The sequence below is a fragment of the Macrotis lagotis genome, chromosome 3, assembly GCF_037893015.1.
Source record: "Macrotis lagotis isolate mMagLag1 chromosome 3, bilby.v1.9.chrom.fasta, whole genome shotgun sequence".
In the NCBI taxonomy this organism is placed as follows: domain Eukaryota; kingdom Metazoa; phylum Chordata; class Mammalia; order Peramelemorphia; family Peramelidae; genus Macrotis; species Macrotis lagotis.
In genome coordinates, this window is record NC_133660.1 from 206,957,990 (window position 1) to 206,982,384 (window position 24,395).

At 37.4% G+C, this 24,395-nt stretch overlaps 1 pseudogene; it reads left to right on the forward strand.

Moving 5' to 3' along the window:
• The first annotated feature begins 18,867 nt into the window (after positions 1 to 18,867).
• On the forward strand, positions 18,868 to 19,227 carry LOC141516393 (small ribosomal subunit protein uS14-like; annotated as a pseudogene).
• Positions 19,228 to 24,395: the final 5,168 nt, after the last annotated feature.

The window sequence follows — 24,395 nt, forward strand, 5'->3', positions numbered from 1 at the left end:
CTTATCTACCTTGGAAGAATGAGTTCTTCTTAACTTTGAGAGATTCTAGTTTCTTATTTTTCCTTTACACAAGGCAGCATGATAAGCTATCTTATCTTTAACCAAGTTCATTCTAATTACAATTTATTAGAAAAAAAATATGTTCAAGCTTTTCTCTCATCCACATGCTGCCTTAGGTTCAGATTCAAGATTGCATGGTTTTGTGTTTGGGGCTTCATTTCAGCGCCGAATGAGTCTTTGGTGTAACATTCCATCTGTTCAGGTTCCTGTTTCCTTTCTCACACCCCAATAGTTCTACCAAGGTAAGAGGATCACCTTAGAGAAACTGTCAAACATTGAAGGTCTTAGGGCTCATGAGTCTAGGGAGCTCCTCATCTGCCCCCAAAATAATGTCCTAGGAGATCTCAGAAGCCTGAGTGTAATTACTTTAAATGCAGAACATTACCTTAAAAACTCCAATTCTACAGAAAGTCCGGGAGGCCACTTGCCTAGGATCTTGTTAAATATCTATACTGTCTTTGGAGACTTCATGAAATTAGCAAACTCACATTGCATGGTTCTACTCCCAATCCCAGAATATCTTTACTGCTGTCTGACTCTCTGGCATTTTTGAATTTGAACCCTATCCTAGTCTGCTGTCCTCTTTTCTAGGCTGGATCTACCAGAATTATGCTAATAACTCTTTTTTTGCAATGCTTCACAGGGTTGTTGTTAGGTAAGCATCTCTAAACCCTAACACTAAAGGAATCTGAGTAATCGTTATCCTCCACATTATCAATAGCATCATCATTATTATTGTTACATTTAGCTCAAGACCACCTCTCTGGTATAAATACAGAAAGGCAGCTATCACTGGGTGGATTATCCAACCAAGGCAGCTGAAGGAGAAGGGGTCTTTGAATTATCTCAAAATACAGGCTCTGGATTAACCACCAGGTGGTCCTCCACCCGAAGAAAATTGCCTCTGCCTCTTAGTTACTTTCTGGTGTCTGCACCTCGGAAAGCCACTCTTAATAGGTTTTCCTGGCTTGGATATAGGAGGGACCCCAGAGGTCATGTAATCCAATTCCTTTTATAGTTGAGAAATCTGGGGCCTAGGAAGATTAAGTGATTTGTCCATGGCCACAAAGTCAATAAGCATCAGAATGAGATTTGAACTTAAATCCTGTGTATATGGGTATGTGTGTATAGATATATACACATACACACACACACATGTTCAAATACACATGAATATACTGTGCCATTCAAATCTATCCATACCAGTGTACCAGTGTGCATGTTTGGAAGGCATGGGCTTGTCTCCTGCTTGACCAGGCCACGCAGGTTGCAAGAATTCAGTTATCCCCAAAGTTTATTCAACCCACAAAGAGATTGCACCTGAGTCAGAATTATATTTTTCTTTTCTTTAGCAACCACAACCAAACCCATCACTGAGAAGACTGAGAAATTTCTCTTCCCATCCAAAATGAGTACAGACACAAAACAGACACACACACACACAGACACACACACACACACAGAGAGAGAGAGAGAGAGAGAGAGAGAGAGACACTTTGTTCAAAGGAATTTTATTCTTAGAGGACTCATTAAGGCATCATTTTATTTTGATTGTTATAGCAATGATTTTTTAAGGTACTATAAAATGAACTTTTTATTCAGAGATAAGCATGTCCTAGTTTCAAATACTTAAAATATGAGTTAGAAGGAAGCTAAGAGGCCAAAGCTTGCATGAAAATTCTCTCTCCATGACATACCCAACAAATGGTCATTTAATCTTTCCTTCAAAACCTATACTGAGGGAGAGTCTATCACCTCCTGAGACCATACATTCCACTTTTGGATAGCTCTCACTGTGAAGACATTTTTCTTTACAACCAAATCCATTTCCCTGTAATTTCAATTCATTTTTACCTCTCTGGGAACAAGTTGAAGAGATCTAAGCATTATTTCAATACTTTCAATTCAAATATCATGTCTTCCCTATATCTACTCTCCTTTAAACTTCCCCATTTCCTTCTAGTGAAATTGTATAAACTCAACTCTTTATCATGTCCTCTGGAGGATCTTCAGTTTATTAAATTTCTTCTTAAAACAGAGCAGAAACTCAATATCACATTCCAGATAAGACCTAAGAGTAAAGCAGGACTATCATCTCCCTTTTTCTAGATAATAAGCTTTTCTTAATGTCACCAAAGCTTGCATTAAGTTTGTTGGGATTTGGGGTTTTTTGCCACTATGTTATACAAATGACTGATGTAGTCTCAGATCATTTTCAGACAAACTGTCATCTAGTCACATCACCTCCATTTTGTATTTGTGAGGTTGATTTTTTGAACCCCAAATATAAGACTTTACACTAATTCCTATTACATTTTATTATGTTAGATTAAACCCAATATTTTAGCCTATAGAGGTCTTTTTTTTCATTTTACAACATTTAACATTCTTGTTATCACCCTCAACTCCCTATCATCTGACAATGTGTGTCTTTGCTCAATTAATTGAAAAAAATGTTAAGCAACAAAAGGTCAGGCACAAATCCCTGGAGTACCCCACTGAAGAATTTCTTCCAAGAAAACACTGAACTATTCCAGTTCTAAGTAAGTAACACTCTAACTTGTATCTCTTCATTTTATCTGCAATGTTAGTATGACAGAACTTGTCAAATACTTTGCTATAATTTAGCAAATCTACAGTATTTTTCCATTCTACTCATCTATGGACAACCCTATTTGAAAAGGAAATGAGTAGAGCATTGCTTCCTAATGAATCAATTAGTCAACAAACATATAAGCTATTACAATGTAACAGCACAAAGCTAAATACTAGGAATACAAAGGAAAAAAGGAAACTATCCCTATCTTTAAGGAATTTAGTATCCTGGACGGCTAGGTGGCCCAGCGATAAAGCACTGGCCCTGGAGTCAGGAGTACCTGGGTTCAAATCCAGTCTCAGACACTTAATAATTACCTAACTGTGTGGCCTTGGGCAAGCCACTTAACCCCATTTGCCTTGCAAAAAAAAAAAGAATTTAGCATCCTACTAGTAAGACATTTCTAGGTGCTACAGTAGATAGAGCACCAGTCCTAGAGTCAGGAGGACCTGAGTTCAAATACAGCCTTAGACAATGAACACCTACTACTTGTGTGACCTTGGGCAAGTCACTTAATCCTGATTGCCTAGCATCCACCAGGACCATCTCCACTTGCCTGATCCATATCTGGCCACTGGACCCAGATGGCTCTAGTGGTTTAGCACAGCCCCCCTCATTCAAATGCAGTTCATGTACTTTCTTTAGCAATCACAACCAAACCCATTACTTAGATCATGGCATCATCTCCTATGGCATGGTCTACTTTGAGAAAGAAAGACAACAACAACAGAGGAGAAGATTCGAATAGCTGAGGAGACAGAATATCTCCCACAGAATATCTATTTTTGAGCTGATTCTAAAAGGAAGTCATTATTCTAAGAAGTGGAGGTGAAATGGAAAGAGGAATAAGTATCTCTATAGGTCCTACCTACTCCATGATAAACTCTTCACAAATATTATCTCCTCATTAGATCCTCACAGCTCTATGAGGCAGGATGCTGTTATTATCCCATCTTTTACAATTGAGGAAACTGAGAAAGACAAAGGAGAAGTGATTAGCCCAAGATCACACAACTAGTAAAGTGACTGAGGTGGGATTAGAACTTAGGTCTTCCTAACCCCAGGTCCAGCTCTCTAACGACTGTACTATCTTGCTGGCTCTAGAGCATTCTAGGCCAGGGACAGCCAATACAAATTTGAGGAGTTGAGAGGAAAAAAACTGAGATTTTAGGGAGTGATGGCCCCAGGATCCAACCCAGTTGATGTCCCAGGCAAGAGTCACTGTATACACATGTATGCGCCCTCACAAACACACAAAACAATCTCTCAATTGAGTCATCCCATTTCTCTGACCTTCATGCCCCAAAACTGCCCCTTTTTTCTCAATTGGAGTAGAGAGTAGAGTGAGGTTAAGAATTAATCCATTAAGATTGGAGGGGAGGTGTTAGTAGGATTAAATGGAAAGATCCTTGTCCCTCTATTAGCTTGAAGAAAGATCCACAGTCCTTTGTCTTTTCAGAAATCTCTTAGCTAATCTTTATGGCCATTTACTAAAGCAACCTACCCCTTTTTTTAGGTTTTTGCAAGGCAAACGGGGTTAAGTGGCTTGCCCAAGGCCATACAGCTAGGTAATTATTAAGTGGCTGAGACCAGATTTGAACCCAGATACTCCTGACTCCAGGGCCAATGCTTTATCCACTATGACACCTAGCCACCCCAACCTGCCCATTTTTGAAACATGAAATGAAATCTTATGAAATCCCCCCACTTAATTATTACCCTCATGCTGTTCTCTAGATATTTCCTTCCACCTCATTGGAGGCCAAACTCCCTTCAAATAAATCTAAATGTTTGGTTGTTTTCTGTCTTACTAGTTTTCTTAAACATTTGCTAAAAATTGGCCTCCTGAAGGCTATGTCAGACTGCTTGACCATTGAGACAAAGTACAAGTGCCTTTGGACAGATTGAATATGGAATGAGATTAACAGGCCTTTGTGAAGAAAAGGAAATATTTAGATGGTACAGTACAAATGCCCTTATATAAGCGCATAGTTTAAATATGAGATCATTGAACCAGACCCTTCCCAACTCCCAACATTCAGTGATGTTATGACTCATGTAATGTGTAAAGACAGGGGAACTTTTTCAGTTCTCTCTTTTCTTTTTTTGTAAAGCAATAGGGTTAAATGACTTACCCAAGGTCACACAACTAGTGATTATCAAGTGTCTGAGGCTGGATTTGAACTCAGGTCCTCTCTACTCCAGGGCCAGTGTTCCATCCATTGAGCCACCTACCTGCCCTTCTCTTTATCTTCTTCAGATCTAAAATGGAGCAAAGATCACCCATTTGACTCTCTGGGTGATAGAGCTGCAGTAAGAATGACTTCCACAATTTTTAGGACAACAGTGTCAGCAGTAACTCATCTCAGGGATATTAGAAACCACCCATCTCTGACACATGCATCCCATGCTGCTGAGCCCTGGTATAGAGAATCACAAGATGCTCATCATTATATAATAGAATGTCGATTCTAAATTTCTTGATCTTAATTGAAAAAAATAAATATCTGATGCTAAGTTCCTGGCAGCATCCTCCTCATTGGAAAACATCCAAATACCTTTTACTCCTTTTCCCTTCCCTCATTTTCTATGTACATAATTCCTTCTCCCTATGCTTGTCTTCTTTCCAAAGGCCCAATTATACAGAGAACAAAAATCTTTCTCTGGAGAAAAACTCTTGTAGGAATGAGGTGAATTTATTCTTTTAGGGGGGCAGGTAGTTAGTTCTTTCAGTGCTCAGGAAGAAAGAATTTGTCAAATAGTGCCCCCAAAGAGCTAATTTGCCACACTCTGCTTTCAGAGAATACAATTCTCACTTTGAGTCACTAAAGAACAGGTTTGATTTATTTCTTCTTCATTAGCACACATCAGGAACAATTCTCAATTAGGAGAATTGTGATGCTATTGTAATTGCAGAATAACCATGGCTTGAACATTTTTGGTTTTAGACCCAAATGTCTAATTTCTGGAGTGGAACAAGTAGGTATCCCTTTCCAGTTAAAACTGTTCTTTTCAGGAGAGTCTAGCTCCTCCTGAACTGTTTTCAAATGCCTTTATCTACTATGAGACAACTCCCTTTCCTATATAACTACTAAGCACCCAGTGTAGACTCATAGAATGTTAGAGCTGGAAGGAAGGAAGGAATGTTCTTAGAACATTTGATTCAATTTAACAAACTTATCAAATGCCAAACTGTGCTAGGTGGAGAGGAGAGGGAATTTTAAAGTTATAAAAATAGGAGATGGAATATCCTATATAGGAACACTAAGAAAATCACAGAATGTTAGAACTGGGAAAAAACTTAGATTATAGAATATTAGAGTTGGTAGGAGTCTTATAAATGGGAATATTAGTGCTAGAAGATTGGCAACATGGAAAGAATACTGAATTTGGAGTCAAGGGTTTATACTCCACATCAATCAGTTATGATCTACAGAACCCTGGAAAAGTCAATTCACCATCTAGGTTTCAGTTTGCTTGCCTGCAAAATGGAGCCCATAAGATTCCCTCCATAGGATTTCATAAATATGAAATATGTCAGAGCAGAAAAAAGACTTTCAAGCAAATAGCTGGAAGGTGTCAGCTTAAAAGAGTTTGTCTCTAAGACTTTAGAATATTAGTATGCTAGAGCTGGAAGAAAGCTTGGAACCTAGAACCTCAGAGCTATAAAGGAGCCTAGTCATCATCTAAGTCCATTTTTAAGCTAGTCTACAGAACAAGTCTGTAATGAAAAGTAAAAATGAGGACATGTTGCAAAGTTAGAGGGATTTCTCCATTTACTTGGAAAAAACCTTAACAGAAACTTTCCAGTGTAGTTACTTTGGACCTGAGGCATATCATAAAGCTTTAAGTTTTTAAAACCAAATCAAATAAACAGATATTCACTGTGAGCTATGTCCTCTACCCTCAATAAAGCTAAGCAGTGACCTTGTTCTAGTTAGAGAGAGATTAAACTGATCAAGAAATATTTTTAGCATATTCCTTCATTTCATTGAGATCAGAACAAGCCATGAATTATTTCTAATGAGATATCTTACATCCTGGTTGAGCAAGCAATCACTCACTTCATCCATCATTTCTGTTGCTGTCTTTCCGGTAAGTCTCAGAGGTCTCTCGGCTAATCATTCTTTGTATTTGATATTCAAACCACTTAAATTTGACTGATCTAGTGGTTTCAAACTATACCATCCTCCCCAAAAAATTGGCATTTAAGAAATAAATGAAGTTTCAGCAGTTTATTCTGGGATAATCTGTTCTTTAGCTAACACCATAATGCTCTAACTATTGAAGATAAAATAGATTTAAAGGCAACCCTAAGATCAGCTGGTCTTATTTTATAGCTGAGGAAACTGAAGAATATGGAATTCTTCTGAATATCATTATAAATGAGACATGGCATATGCTGGGGGGGGGGGGGAATAGAGAACTCCAGTGTTTGTTCCTCCCCTTCTTGTCTATCTAGAACTTTTTTGAAGCTAATTTGAAGTCCAATACAATTTGTAAAATTAATTGCCAAGAAATAGGAAAGATGGAAAGGGGTACAAATGTTTATTCCTAGACAGGGGGAGAGAGAAACAAAGAGAGAGAGTCCAGGAGAAGGTACTGAACTTTTGGAAGACACACTGCCTATCCCTTAAGGCAGAGAAAAGGTAGATAAAAATCAATCACCCTAAATCAGCTAGGAGCAAGGGTTGGGGAAATTCCATTACAAAGGATATGTCTACAAAAAAATGCCCTTTTGTGTATATACTAGGTGGACTGGGATTGAATGCAGGGGTAATAGCCAAACAGCAAGCTTCTAAGTCTAATACCAGACCAAGCAGTGGCAGCAAACAACTGTATGGTCCACAGCAAGGAGCTTCAGAAGGCATAACCTTAAAGCCAAAAAGGCTCAGTCAACTTGTGAGAAACAAAACCACCAAAGACTCTGGCAGGGGAAGGGCTATGCTCACTCTGTGGGGAAGAAGATTGTAGCCTTATTTGTTCTTTTCTACTACCATATGACTCTGTGGGGAGATTATATTCAATAGGGAGTGGAAACTAGAAATGCTTGGTTTTCCCTTGTTATTTATTTGCTTTTTAAATTCTAATTATATATTTTAAAGATATCTGATTTATTCCAGAGTAGTCACTGGATGGGATTGAGATTAAGTAATATGTGATTTCAAAGTTGATTAGAATACCTGTGATCCATTATAGTTCTCCAACAGAGTAGAGAAAAAAACAGAAGAAAAATTAAAATAAAAGTAGTAAGGATCTTGGAATAGTAGTTTCTCTCAAGATGATGGAAGAAATATTTGCAATTTCAAATATCTACCAACAGGAGATTCTTTTTGAGATTCTTTAGAAAGTCTCTGGGTCATCCCACTCTATCCAATTAGGATATTGGTTTGTTTATTTTAAAATTATTTTCAATTTCCTATGGAACCAAAAGCTATTCACTTCTTCACTTATCCAATAAATATCAAGTGTCTCCTAATGTATTAAGTGACTAATATTTACAGTACACAGTAAATAAAATAATAATAATAATACAATAACACTATATATTTGTCTTTTACTCTCAAAGAAGACCATGACATCAGAGAAGTGATGCCATGCACATGGATTGGATTTTGAGTGAGAGGGGGCTGTGCTAAGTCACCAACCTCACTTTCTCCTCCAGAGCCATCTGGGTCCAGTGGCCAGATAAGAATCAGGAGGATGAGAGATGGCCCTGAATGTGAGGCAATCAGGGTTAAGTGACTTGCCCAAGGTCAAACTGCTAATAAGTGTCTGAGGCTAAATTTGAACTGAGGTTCTCCTGACTTTAGGGCTGGTGCTATATGCACTGCGCCACCCTTGATATTTACCAGCTGTGTGACTCTAATAGGGTGTTCCTAACAAGGAAACTTTCACCAATGCATCCCCAAAAAAAAGTTTATTAATGTGTTCAGATAAAAACTGAAGAGCTGAAATAAACATCTGAATAATTTGGAGGGAGGGGAGAGGGAGGAAGAATATGTTCTAGTAAATTTTCTAGATAATTGACCCACAGAATCTTTAAAAAGTACCTTAATCATATGGTAGATACCTATTCTCGGAGTCAAAAAGTCCTGGACTTAAGTGTCCCCCTTTGATACCTACTAGGTGCATCATCCTGATAGAGCAACTTAATCTTTCAGTGTCCCAAGCAATTCCTCAATTGTCCATCTACTCTGCATTGGTAAAAGTTTCCTTGTTACGAACACCCTGAACATCTGGGTTTTTTGTTTGTTTGTTTGTTTTAGATTTTTCAAGGCAACAGGGTTAAATGGCTTGCCCAAGGCCCCACAGCTAAGTTCCTGAGTTTGGATTTGAACCTAGGTACCCCTGACTCCAAGGCCGGTGCTCTATCCACTACACCACCTAGCCGCCCTTCCTGTACATCTTTTCAAAAAAAGTGCCTACCTCAAAGAGTTGTTTGTGAAGGTCAAATATGATAGTTGATATATGATATACATATATATGTACATATACATATATATACATATATGAAATAGTCTGGATACCTTAAACCATAGTATAAGTACTAACAGGTAGTGCCACTGTGGTCATTGTTGTTCTGTTACTTAGTTCAACTCCTGCCTAAAGCACAATTGGCTGTAAGCCTCAGTTGTTCTTTGTCACTAGACTATCAACACTCAGTCACTAAATTCAAGATTGATGCCATTACAATACTTCTTTCTTCCCTCTAACTGACATTTTTTTCCTCTAAAACTAGAGTACAGCTAGGAAAACATGTGCAATTAGGAATGATTAAATCTGACAGATGTTCCAGAGGAAGATGTGACAGGATTCAATGACTAACTAGCTGGTCATGGAGGTTGAAGGAGAGATCAAAGCCAAAGAAAGCTCCGAGATTGTAGATCTAAGGAACCAGGTAGAAATTAGCAATGAGAGGCAAAGCCATCAGAAAACGTGAGTTCCAGCCTCAATTCTGCCAAAGTTAGCTTGGGTATATAGAAATATATTTTAAAAAATCATGTTATTTGACTTCACATACATATAGGTATCAGCCTATTTGCCTTTTCAATGAGTGGGGAAGGAAGAGAAACTCAAAAAAGTTGTTTATAAATAAAATTTAAAAAAAATAAATGTCATGTTACCTCTCTGGGACTCTGCCTCCTCATCTATAAAAAGAAGGGGGGTGATCTTGAAAGCTCCTTCCAATTCTAAAATTAATTTTTTTAAAGAAATGTTGCTTTGCAGATGTCATCACAACATCTATGTGGGGATGTTCTTGCTGGCAGTCTGAGATTAAGGGAGGGAAAAAGTAAAGATGACATCAGAGCCAAAGATGCTTTCCTACATTTTCCTACAGTTTAAGCAAACTTTGGATGTTGCTCTCACAATAGACATTTGGCAGTGCTATAAATTCATAAAGATGGTGCCAAATATAATTTACATCCCTATTTGGATTGTATACAAAATAATGTTTCAATCCTCCTGTGATAGGCATGTGTGATAGGCATTCATGAAAGACTCCTGCCCCAAAGCATCATTTATTTTTAAAGAAAAGGAAGTATTTTAGAGCAATCCACTTAAAGGAAAGGGATTTGATGTGCCAATTTCCCTCTAATTCACAGGTATCTATTTTCTGTCAGCTGGAGTTTTCTAATGGCATTTCCACAACATCTTTTCTTATCTGATGTACCTAGGACATTGTTTCTGCCACAAATTACTCTTTTTCTTTCTTCCTACTGAGCTATTTCTCCTCCACCAAAAATATTGTTTGGAGCTATTTCCCACCTTTCCAGCTTTGTTTCTTAAAGATAGACAACTTGTGATGTGATGTAATGGAAAAAAACCCAGACTTGGATTCAGAAGAACCAGTTTCTAGACAAGCAAGTTTCCCATTAGAGTCTCAATTACATCATTTCTAAAAAGAGGTTTAAAAATAGGACTTGCCTCATTTGGTCAGTTTAATGCAGGAAAATGCATGCTGCTTGAAGGCAAGGACTGACACGATTTTGTCTTTATATCTCAGTGTCTAACACTATGTAACAACATAGTAGGGACTTAAATGTTTACTGAATTGAATTGACCTGCTCAGATAATGTATGTGAAAGTTTTCAAAAAGGTATAGTATAGATTCTCCCTTTTGGTCTGGGAAAATAGATTTTAAAAAAATGCTAACGATGTCTTGCCTTAATGGCCCATAGCTCAGATAAAGATCAGAGTTAGAAGTCAGGGAATAGGGAAAGTAACACTTGTCTTAATGACCTCATTTGTTGAATTAAAAAGTGAGACCCAGACATTTCCAAAAGTTGGCACTAAATATTTATAGGAAGTGCTTGGTTGAGTAGAGGAATTTTACCTTACTCTGGTAGTCCAGTTGAGATAGCACTAAGTATGGAGTCAGGAAGACCCTAGTTCAAATTTGACTTCAGATACTTAACTTGTTGCACCATCCTGGGTGAGTCACTTAACCCCTGCTTCAGTTTCCTCATCTGTAAAATGGGAGTTATAATAGTACCCACCTCCCAGGGTTGTTGTGTGGATCAAGTGAGATAATAATTATAAAGTGGTTAGTACAGGGCACCATATAAATGTTAGCTTTTAGTTCATCATTCATAATATAGGGATGACAATCTTTTGTTCTACTTATCACAAAGGGATTTCTATGATTATTATTGTTGCAATTATTAAAGACAATGTATGTCTCAGTTTCTTTATCTGTAAAAATGAGAGGCTTAGATGAGATGATCACTATAATCTCTTCTACATCTGAAAAAAAAGTACTTTGGATAGTTCAAAAGCACTGTACTGAATACAAAGCAATTCTTTGAAGAAATCTGCAGGTCATTTCTCGTGGTAAGCTCTTTAAGATCAGAGAATATACATATATATATATATATAATGTATATATATTTATATAAAATACTATGTTGTTGTTCAGTCGTTTTCAGTCATGCCTGGTTCTTTGTTATCCCACTGAGGATTTTTTTTGGAAAAAATATTAGAGAGGTTTGCTATTTTCTTCTCTAGCTCATTTCAAAGATGAGGAAACTGAGGCAAACAGGTTTAAGTGACTTGCCTAGGGTCACATAGCTAATAAGTGACTGAGACCAGATTGGAATCAGAAAGAGGAGTCTTCCTGACTCCTACCCTCCAGGTTCTAAATATTGTGTCACTTAGCTGCCAAAAATTCTACACACCTCTGTCAAACCAAAGTAATATTTCTTATATAATTTTGGCCACTTTTGCATGGACCATATTTATATAACAAATTCCTAAAAATACTATGTCCGAATACCACCCTTCAACACAAGCATATCTGGGACAAGAAGAAAGAGCTCCAAAGGTATTGTCCAAACATGCAGCTCTTATTGATTTCATGAAAATCAATATATGCTGGTCCATTGGTATACTTTGTGTACAAGACCTCAGGCAACTTGTAGCACAGTCTAACACAAAAAGATTTCCTTTGTCTCTCATACATGTACACACACACACACACACACACAACACAAAGAAACACAAACACAAACACACAGGACAAGTTCCCTAGGTAACCAAGACTCCAGAAGAATATTGCTTTGCCACAGTCAGGTCTTATTTTGTTCTCTTGTTCATTTGCTTTCTTGTAAACAAAATCAGCCCTGTACTGTAGTACAGTTTTAAGGAAAGTTCAATGATGACCTCAATTTCTCTACTGCTGCAATATCAAGGGATAACAGAGAGGTTGATATGTTCACTAGCCTATTTCCTCTTCTCAAGCTTAACTGTTCTTTCTCCTTTATTGTGGTAACAACTTAAAATAGTATTTTAATGACTTAAGAATGTATACATTCAACAAGTAGTTCCTAAATGAATGAGGAGTAAAAAAACCCTAGGATGGAAATAAAGAAAAAAATCTTGAACCAAGGAAACTGGTCCTCTAAGTTATATAGTAGATCTAGTTGTTCCTGTGTTTTTTTCCTTTCACCAATTCCCTATTGGTGTAGATAGTATTCTTAGGTGACATAGTGAATAGAAAACTTGATCATGCTCTGTGACTCAATAGAAGAAACTAGGATAATTTATCTTGAAGAAGAGATTTATAAAAGAGGCAGGGAAAAGAGGGAGGACAGGGCTGTGATAGCTATCTTAGAAGACTGTTGTGTATAATGGAATGGTCTTAGCAATTTTGACCCAGAAGACTGAACCAATGGCAATGAGAAGTTACAAAGAGACAAATATAAGCTTGATGAAAGGAAAAACAACAATTTGGAATATCTAAAAGTAGGCTAAACTTTGAAAAGTGGAAGGATCCTACTCATTGGAAGTCATCAGGCAGAGGCAAGATGACTACTTGTTGAGTGTTATAGAGGTGAATCATTTTCAAGCATGTATTATACCAAATGGCCACTAAGGTTTCTAAGATTCTAAAATTCAGTGAACCAGTGACCTCTGAAATCTAGTCCAAATCATATGACTGAGTAAACTGGGAATTAGAAGTGAGATATACTTCCAACCAAAAGTACCTTTTGAGCTCCTGAGAATTATTCTGTATGTTCAACACCAATATTCCCATAAACTTCCAACAATAATGAGCACTGAGCTTATAATTGTTCATTTTGATAGAAATAAGCTTGATTAAACTGTTTGTTTGGGGTTTTTTTTGTAGTAGGATAACTAGGTGAGGTGGTGGATAATAAGAGTGCTGAGCCTGGAGTGAGGAAAACCTAAATTAAAATATAGTTTCCTGGGGGGACTCCTGGGGGGATCTTGGACAAATTATAGTCTCTGTTTGATTCAGGTTCCTCATCTGTCATATGGGGTTTAATAACCTACCTCCCAGGGTTGCTTTGAGGATCAAATGAGATAAAAATTATAAGTGCTTAGCATTTTTCTTGATTTATAGTAAATGTTCTATAAATGTTTATTATTAAGCTAACAGGCTATATATGTATATACATAGGTGTGTTTCCATATACATCCATAAAATGTTGACTTTGCCCCTAGATTTCTGATCATATAACTCACTATTGAAAAATCTCAGATGTCCAAGCATCAAATCTGTATCATTTGTCCCATATGACCATGACCATTACCTGGAATCATATCTATGAAACATGGCTTATACCTTTCCCTTTTCCCTCTCCACCAGAAAGTAAACCTAGAGTCTCTTAGAAGTTGATATCATCACAATACAGAGGTCAAGCTTGTGTTTCAATAGGCCCATGATCTCATTTCATTGGATCCCCCTCCACTGCTACAGGCCAGAACTTCTCCACATCTTCCCCTTCTTCATGATTTTTGCCTGTATTCTTTTATAACTATCAAGAGGTGACTCTTTCAACATTATGCTGAAGCAGCATTCAAGCTATAAAATCCATTATCCCTCCCTTTGGGATCAACCTATTTCTTTTTTTCCAGGATGGCATTGCTTATGCTAGTTCTTGAACACCAGCCATGATTGTCAAAATGGTGTATGTAGCCTATTGATTCTTACCTTACATCTTTCATTGGATTTAAAAGTCAAAGGAAATGAAGGACAGAAATCTACCTCTGTGACCTTGGGTAAATCAACTGCACTTGGCCTCAGTTTTTCCTCTTTAACAAAGGAGGGGGTTGGACTAGATCATCTCTGAAGATCCCCCCCCAGTTCTAACTCTGTGAGCCATTGGCAACAGTAACACATACACACACACACACACACACACACACACACACACACACACTCACCACACATACGCACATACCATATACCATACACAGACACATGCACACCACATATACATACACACATACCACACAGATACAGACACATACACAAGCACGTGCACACACACACACACACACATGTCAATGGCAAATAAAGGGTTATTTCTCCCATTTCATCACCAGGGCTCACTTGATTCAAGGTGCAGCAACTGGTAAACTGCAGTTCCTTGAGTGGACGTGAGAGCTTTTTAAATTGGATGACAGAATTCGTCTCTCTGCTCATCCTGCGGTGATGTTGCGGCACTAGTGCTAGTCGTTGAGATGCAGAAAGTGTACTGCTTCTTCTGCAGGGAGACTCTTCAGCTGTTGTCATAATTCAGCAGCCTGGGACAGACTGCATGACAAAGGCCTCCAGGAGAATATGCCCCCTCCTGTAATTTTCTAGCAGCTTACATGATTAGGAAAACCGAGCAGATGGGAAACAGTTAAGGGTAGAACAGGAAAGCTGCTAGGTTTCATCTGCAGGCAAAACTGTTGTTTCTGAGCAGGTATTCTCAGAAGGAGATAAATCTCATATTTGCTCTGCTGTGAGCTTTACAGAATTTTTCTTCATTCTAGCACTTTTTTTTTAAATGGCTACATGAATGCTATTTTTTTGCCCATTTAAGTTAGAGGCATTGGTTCATTCTATTTAAACTTGCCATTGGTTTCTAAACTATTATTAACCTATAGTTTCCAGTTCTGAAAATTGGGTTGCAAAATAAGTGGTTGCTGGTTCATCTTTTATTTAAAATATTTCTGTGCCCTATCACTCAAAGTCAAGGCTGAGCTTGTTTATGGGAGGACTTGATTACATAATTACATATTAGGAAACATTTCTAAGTAGAATTGATTAGAGTGCTTTGCAGCAAAGGGGTTCACCAAAAATAACCCTTTTCACTAGCTGCCAAATCAGAGCATCACTACGGAAATTTAATAACATTTTCAAAAGTTTGTCACTGAATCTCCCATTTTGTCAATACAAAGAGGAGACATTATCCCAATACAAGAAAGTGCTGTCTTTAAACCCAGTATAACCAGAATTGTATATTGTGAATGTCAGAGAACCATAGATCAATCAGTATATAACTAAAATAGAGTCTTATTTAAGGCAGGGCAGAAAGGGCTTTGGCCCAGGGCACAAATAATTTAGAGGATACAAAATTTAATACCTGCATTCCTTTAGGAGAAACAATTGAAGATAGCACATTTAACTTTTTCCCTTCTCCTTTATTCTAACCCCCTAACACCTTCTCCCATATGTATATATATATATATATATATATATATATATATATATATATCTCCAACTTGTTCTGAAGTACTTTCAATTCTATCCAAAAAATATCTTTCATCTTTTTTCTCCTTCCCATTCTCTCTGCAAAAATACTAGCTCAGAGTCTCATTGCCACTTATGTGCATTATTATCACGTAGCATAATAATTCATCTATCTTCAGTGACAACCCCATTCTTCAAATCATTATTCATGCCACTGCTTCCATAAACTTTCTGTAATTCACCACAATGCTCATGTGTACTCTTTTGCAGCTGAAAAACCTTCACTGGCTCCCAATTGCCTACCAGATAGAGTATAAACTCCTCCTATTATTTAAATCCCTCCAGAAAATAACTCCAACTCACCTTTCTAGTTTTTCTCATTTTTCTATCTTTAGCTAATTCTGCATTCCAGATAAACTGGACTACTCACCATCCTCCAGGTTGTTTTTTCTGATCTCTTCCCTTCTCTTTGTATTTACTCTCATTATCCTCCTTATCTGGAATGGATTTCTCCCCTCTTCTCCCCTCAATGAAATTCCTTCTCTGATCCCAAACCAGTACCACCTCCTCCATGAAACTTGTCCTGTTCTCTCCATATTAAAATGGTCTCTTCTCCTTCACCTGTTATTTCAATGTCTCATTCAAATAAGTCACACACTGTGATATAAACACCTTGTAATATAAACATCTGTGTGCATGTGTGGAGAAATTTTAGCTCCCTTATTGCACTATATATAAGGTTCTTGAGGGCAGAGACTGTACTTTGTTTCAATTTCTTATCTCCTAAAATACCTACCTCCATACCGTGCTGACAGTAATAACAACAATAATAATTTCCATCTTCATTCTTCCTTAAATATTATAAAGCTGGATTAAAAAAATAATGAATTCCTTTCTTTACAGACCCCTAGCTCCCATTACCCTATTGTTATCTCACTATCAGAATATTGCATTTTCTGAGTCCTTTCACACTTTCTGCCTGTACCCCTGGTCTATTGCTTCAGATGGCTAGACTTACCAAAAAGCTGCATATTGCTGTGCTTCCTCATCCATCCACCAGCTTTGAGCTAAAGTCAAGGGTCTTCCAAGGCAGAAACTGACAATTTCTGAAATGAGAAGAAAAGAAAAATGAAGGCCAGGTGTATCAATCTGGGAAGGGGCTGGGAACCTGAGTGATACAGAAACAAGTGTTTTTTTTTTACCTAAATACTAAGCCAGAAGAGGGAAGGAGGAGTCCAGATTAGAAGCCTATGTAAGAACCAGTTCAGAGAACAGGCAAAATAAAATGTTTCGAGTCAGTTAAGGCAGAAGGTCTGGTACCAAAGAAAGGAGGCTGTTCTCAAGGTAATTTATCTAACTTCAAGTCCTGCTGCAGTGTCCCTGTTTTTATGCCATCCCCCATCAAGGGCCCTCTTCCACTTTCCCTGAAGGAGTTTCAACTGTACTGCATACTAAACTGAAGATGGAATTATGTTGAAATGAAATGGCCATCTCTAAGCAAAAAAGGACACATTAGTGATCTGGCAGATGGATGAATGAATTTAGGGACCTGCAGGATACCTTGAGTTAACAAAGTTATATAAAAGGTTGAATGCCGGCCTGTTTTACTTGAAAGTCACTGTGAGGCTAGATTATGTGAGAGACAGAGAAGCATGGGGCCCTTGTTTTTGATAAACCACAATCTTGCTTGGCAAATTCAATAAAGTGACTACCATATGTGGGGCACTATGGCTACACAAAATCAAAAATGAGAAAAGTATCTGTCCTCAGGAATCTTTCATTTTCCTTGGGATGTAACAAATACACAGAAAAATAAAACAAAAACTAGAGATCAGTTCTAAATGAGAGAGATCTGGAAGGACCTCCAGGAAAAGTGGCACCCAAGCTGCTTTTTAAAACAAAACATTCCAAGAGGAGAGACAAGGAGGAGTATATTTCAGATATGGGTCATAACCTATTAAGAGCACAGAAGGAAATAATAGGATGGGGTGTACAGTAACAGTTAATTGGCAAGTTTGAATGCAAGAAGGAGCTTAGAGTAATATGAAATAAAATTGAACAGTAGGTTGGAGCCAAATTGAGGAGGGCTTTATATGGTAGGCTGAGGGTTTTGTATTTTATCCTAGAGAGAATAGGGAGTCCCTGAAAGGTTTTTAATAGGGATGTGACCTGGTCTGATCTCTGTTTTAGGAATATCATTTTGGCAGCTATCAAAGTGGATTGGAGAGGAGAGAGAAGCAGGGAGACCAATTAGGAGTCTATTGCAATAGTTCTGAGATGTTATGGGAACCTTAACTAGAGTTGTGGCTGTGTGGGTAAAGGTAAGGCAATAGATAGATACTAGAGTTGGTGTGGAGGTAAATTTTACAAGAAATGGTAGCTTATTGAATATGGAGGATGAGAGAGAGTTAGGAGTGAGAGGTGATTGAGATACTGAACCAAGGTCTTTAAAAGGATGGCAGATTTCCACAACAGAAATGGAGAAGGTTGGGGGGGAAAAAGCTGAAATCAGGAGATCATTAGATATTAAAATCACTATATATTAGCTCTCATTTAGGGATGTTGAGTTTGAAATGTCTCCAGACAGAGATGTTCACCAGGCAAATGGTACAGCAGGAATGGGGATGATCAAGGCAGAAGACATGTAAGTTGGATCTTAAAATAAGAGAATGGTTTGGATTTGAAGAGACATGGAAGAGAGATGTCAAGTAGATAAATTCAGTTTAAATGAAAGAATAGGGCAGCAAAGTGGCACAGTGGATGGAGCATTAGCCCTGGAGTCAGGAGGACCTGAGCTCAAATCTGGGCCTCAGGCACTTAATACTAAAATAGTTGTATGAGCATAGAAAAGTCACTTAATTCCATTGCCTTAAATAAATAAAACTTTAAAAAAAGAATAGATTCAGTAATAAACATGATATTATAGGGGACAGGAAGTACCCCATTCCAATTCTGTCCAAAGGTCACAAAGTAGTGGAAAGTTGAGTCCAAAAGATTTGTGCAGGAAAGGGGCTTTTAGATTGTCCAGATATATTTAAACTCAATCCAATAAATATTCATAACTTCTAATTGGGTGCCAAGTCATAAGTAGGATTCAAAATATGGATGAGATACCTTCTTCGTGAAGCTTGCAATACAATATGAGGAATAACATAGAATATAAAATAAGGATTTTGTGTAAGGTCAGGCTGGGGCTTGAAGAGCACATGCATGAACTCTTTTCTTCGTTTTGTCTTGCGTCTTTGCTAGTGGTGCCATGGGTCACCAACAGCTCTACTGGAGCCACCCTCGTAAATTCGGCCAGGGATGGATCTCAGTCGTGCCACGTCTGTTCTAACTGCCACAGCCTGATCCAGAAATATGGCCTGAACATGTGCTGCCAGTGCTTCTGGCAGTATGCGAAAGACATCGGCTTCATCAAGTTGGACTAAATTGTATTTACGGACCTCTGCTTCATTAATTACTCTGACCATCAGTGCCCATCATTGGATTTCAGTCTGTACAACTATTTGATCTACCCATCTGAAGACCGATTCTGTTGTGCCTGCTATGCTAATTTGTGTATATAATTAAAAAAGGTCATCTCAGTTATGACTAAAATTTAGTGTGAACTTATTGATCCTTCAATGAATTGTGTGAAAATAAAAAATAAGATATTAAAAAAAGAATATAGAATAAGGGGGGGGAGGAAGGGATTAGGGACCAAGCTCTTTAAAATATTATCTTATTTGATCCTTCCAACAGCCCTGCAAAATAGGTGCCATGATTAATTTTACAGTTGAGGAAATTGAGGCAAAGAGATTAAGTGACTTGTACAGGGTCACACAGCTCACAGACACTTACCAGCTGTGTGATCCTGGTCAAGTCATTTAATCTCCCTTTGTCCTAATTGGCAAGGAAATGACAAACCACTCCAGTATCTTACCAAGAAAAACCCAATGAGGGGCATTAGTGTCCTATGGTTCAAAGGGTCACAAAGAGTTGGATGACACCACCACTATAACAACAACAACAAACAAAACCTTTTTTCTGTTCTGTTTTGCCTATGGAAATGCCTATTTATTTGGTAAGTTTGAAATATTTTATAAGCAACTGAGAAATGAAAAGGCATGACATCAGATTATAAAAGGGATTTGAATGTCAAGGTAAAGAGTTTAAGTTTTTCTCAGTAGGTGCCAGGGGATCAGTGAAATATTTTAAGCAGGGGAGTGAGATTAATCAAGCAACAGAATAAAGAATAGATTGGAGTCAAGAGAGGCAAGAAGAGCTAATAAATTCTTATTGACTAACTGAATAACTGATTGTTAGGAAGTTAAAGCAATAAGTCAGGTAGCTGGTAATGAAGGTCTGTCCTAGAATATAGTTTTGGGGAAATAGAAAAGAAGGAAGGAAGGAAAACAAAGAATACAGAAAGAATTCCCCTCCAGGATGTATTTCTCTCAATTAAAACCTTGCTCCTGCTTCCCCTCCCACCCTATGATCCCTATTCCACACATAAGAATTTTCTTAATAATTGTTACTACATACATACTCAACCTGACTGGTATGATACATGACCCACACTGCCTGTCTTCTAGTCTGCAAGTGTTCTTCAGATAGTCCTCCCAAACTTCAGAATCTCCCATGTTGTTGGGCTGTTGTTCCTTGGTTATAGAATTCCAAACTCCCAAGCAAACATAATTTATCTTGATCTCTCTAGAAATCTTTATTCAGCTGAGATCTCACCATAAATTATACCATAGTACCTACTCCATTGATCATAGAGGATTAGGTGAGTCATTCCTTTCAGTCTTTCTTGTATTTCTAACTTTGAGATGCTAGTAATATTTAAGATAACTGAACTGAAAACATCAATACCCTCTAACAGATATGTGCTTTCTTGCATAATACTGTAATCTGTGTTTCTATAGCCCTGCTGAAGGATGAGTAGGACTTCACTAGGCCAATACCCCAGAAGAGAGTACCCATACACACCAAAATACTTACAATAGCACTTTTGTGATAGAAAAAAACTAAGAAAAATGTTGCTGTCCATTTATTGGAAGATGACTCAACAAACTGTGGTAAACATGAATATAATGGAATATTAGTAGCTTATAAGACAGGGCTAATATGATAAATATTACAGAGAAACACAGGAAGATCTGTAAGAACTGATAAAGTAAGTAGAGCTAAGATGGCAATAAAGTTAATGGAAAGAACCATCTCTCTCTCTCTCTCTCTCTCTCTCTCTCTCACACACACACACACACACACACACACACACATACATACACACAGACATATATTATACACAATCAAAAGTGTTTCAAAATTCCAATGAACAAACATGATTCCAAAGAAAAAATTCAAAAAGACAATCTACCCCCCTGAAAAGGTCCTCAAATATAATATGTTAAATATATTTTCAGATATTTTTGTTATAGTAATTAATCTTGATGAATCTTGATCTTTTTTCCTTTTTTTAACAAATATTATTTCTTATTTGGGATAGTTCTCCTGGGGTGGGGAGGGGGGCAGTATGAGAGGGATATTGGGGAAAATACTGGTGATATAAAAAATACATTAAAACTATATTCAAAAAGCAAATAATATGAAGTAGAGCTTCATGGTTATATATAGAATCCTCTGTATACAGGTAGGTCTAAGGAAATACTACTTTTTGTGATAATTAAGTTCAGATTTTTTTCTTTTAAAAAGTAGAGAAGAAGATGTTCTGGTCAAGCTATTTTCCAAAAATTACTGTTATTTTTCACAAAGAATCATTTTTTCAAGTAAATATATAACGGCTGTAATATAAAGGATAAACAATGGACATAAAGGGTCAGCAATGGGTTCAAATTCCAGCAGAGTTTACTATTTAATTATTAATGACAAGCCATTTTATTTCTTTTTTTAAATTTTATTTAAGGCAATGGGTTTAAATGACTTGCCCAAGGCCACACAGCTAAGCAATTATTAAGTGTTCAAGGTCAGATGTGAACTCAGATCCTCCTGATTCCAGGGCCAGTGTTCTATCCACTATGCCACCTAGCTGCCCCTAGCTATTTCATTTCCATGAATTTTGGTTGGCTCAGCTCTAAAAGGAGGCTATGCTAAATCAGAGAGACTTGCCAGGATGAACAAATGAGATCATGTGTAGTAAAGTGCTCTGTAAATTATAAAATACTCTATATGAATTATTATAATTAAACTGGAAAGGGTTTTGGAAAGCAAGTATACTAAACAGTTTCATAAATGGCACCCTATCCATGAGTTACTTGAAGTTGACAAATAAAGGGAATTACCACCACTGATCCAACATTAATTCTAGCTTGTACCTGAATAAATTGAATGCAGCCCAATGTAGGATGACAACATGTATCTTTTTTTTTCCTTTTCAAACCTACACAAAAGTAAAATGCTGATGTCTTTCAAGCACCACTGATTCTATTCTTCCTTACACAGATCATATTGATACACCTTTTCTGGCAAGATTCCCATCTTTATTCTTAAGATGCAATAGATTTTTTTCCAATGTGGGTCGATTTGCCACAGTTTTCAATTGGAAATCCCTAAGCTGGTCCTGTGAAGTGTTGGGAGCAATGAAGAGTTTAGCAACTAAATGTGATCAATCTAAGGAGATTCAGGTGTTTGCAACTCGAATTTAGGGTTTGGGGGTTGTTTTGTTTTGATTTGGTTTTTTGGCCAAACAGAACTACTATTCCATATCTTGTGATATGAAATCTTTCATGCCACTTCTAACAGTTCTTGTTTCAAAAACAAATTGGTAAAGCTGACAAAAGGGAATTGAATTATTCAAGCTTTCTATTGAAATCAAAGACAAACTCTTTCCAAGCTGGCCACTGCTATTTTTGTATTTTCTAAGAATCAGCACTGGAGTAGTGAATAGAGAACAGACTTTAAGCCAAAAAGATCTGGATTCAAATCTTTCCTCAGAGCCCTTCTAGTATGTTACCTTGGAGAAGTCGCTTAACCCCTTAGATCTCTAAGCATTTTTCTAAGACAAAGATTCTTAATCTTTTTTTGTAATAGTGGCCCCTTTTGATGTCTAATAACACCTATGGATACTGTCTAGGAATAATATTTTTGTTTATATTGCTAATAATAATTGAAAGAAATGTTAAATTTCAGTTAGAAGTTAGCAGAAATAAAGATGTATTATTTTCCTATCAAGTTCACAGTCTCTCTAAGAATCCACGAGACTCCTTTAGATCAAGAACCCTTCTCTAGGACTATAAACTGTAAAGAAGCTGACCAGCCTTTGTTGAAAGACTTTCCTTATCTAGGAACTCCCTAAACCAATGAAATCAAAGATCCAACTCCTATTTCTCTCAGTGTAGAAGATAATTTGGAAGAATGAAAAGACATTGAAAGTCCAAGCATTTGGTTCAGTTTCAGCTCACTGTTAGTTCAGGAAAATCAAATCCCCTCATTACATTTCATTTTCTTCATCTTCAAAATGGGGGCTACAGACTCAACACTATGAGACAACTATACAATATGGCAGCATCAAAAAAAAAAAAGAAATACTAATACAGTCTTGGAGACTGAGCATTCAGAAACAGGAAGTTGATACCCTGAGTCTAGTGTCCTGCTGGACCACTTTGGTAGGCAGAAGAAACTGGCCATTGGCAGTTGTTTTCTCTGTTTCCCTAGCTATACACCTTGGAGTGTTCGGTGCTATCTGAGAGTATATAAAGGAAGGCAACAAGGATGACATAGGGTCTCAAGTTCATGGTATTTGGAGATCTACTGGACAAACTGACATTGTTTAACCTAGAGAAGAAAAGACTGGGGAAAATGAAGGGGAAGTCATGTTGGCTACTTTCAGGCATTTGGAAGGGTGTTACATTCATGAAAAAGGATTAAACTTGGCCAAGATAGCATAACTAGAAACCAAAAATTCATTGGCACATGCAAAAAGGGGCAAATTTAGGCTTCAAAAAAAGACTTCCTGACAATTAGAGCTTTCTAAAAGTGAATGACAGGCAGCTAGGTGGTACAGTAAAGAGTGTCAGGCCTAGAGTCAGGAAGACTTATCTTCTGGAGTTCAAATCTGGCCTCAGACACTTACTAGCTGAGTGACCCTGGGCAAATCAAGTAACTGTTGATCTCAGCTTCCTCCTCTATAAAATGAACCAAAGAAGGTAATGGAAAACACTCCAGTATTTTTGCCAAGAAAACCCCAAATTAGATTACAAAGAGTTGAACACAACTGAACAACAACAAAGTGGCTACTCTTCATTGAAGAGGATTACTTTTTACCAATATATGAAGACCTCATGTTTCCTACACTCCATTCTCACATCAGCAATTGCCTGCTGTATATCTCTACCCAGATAAGCTATTAGTGAACTTAAACTTAACATTAAACTTATTTCTCCATCATTAAACTTATTTCTCCATTAAATCTATCATTCTTCCTAACTTCTCTATTTCTACAAAAGATTCCACCAATCCCCAGGCTCACAACCTCATAATCATCTTCAACTCTTTACTCTTCCTCATCTCTCCTATAATCTAGTTGCCAAATCTTCTCAAGTTCACCTCCTCAACAAATCTCACATTTATCCCCTTCTCTCTAGTCATGCTATGATGACCCTGATTTCAGCCCTCATCAACTCTCAAATGGACTACTTGGAAAGTCTCCTAATTGGTCTTCGTGAAGCCATTCTCTTCCCTTGCTAAACTCCTTTCAGTTGCTAAATGGATATTCCTGACATACATCTCTTACAATGTTATTTCCCT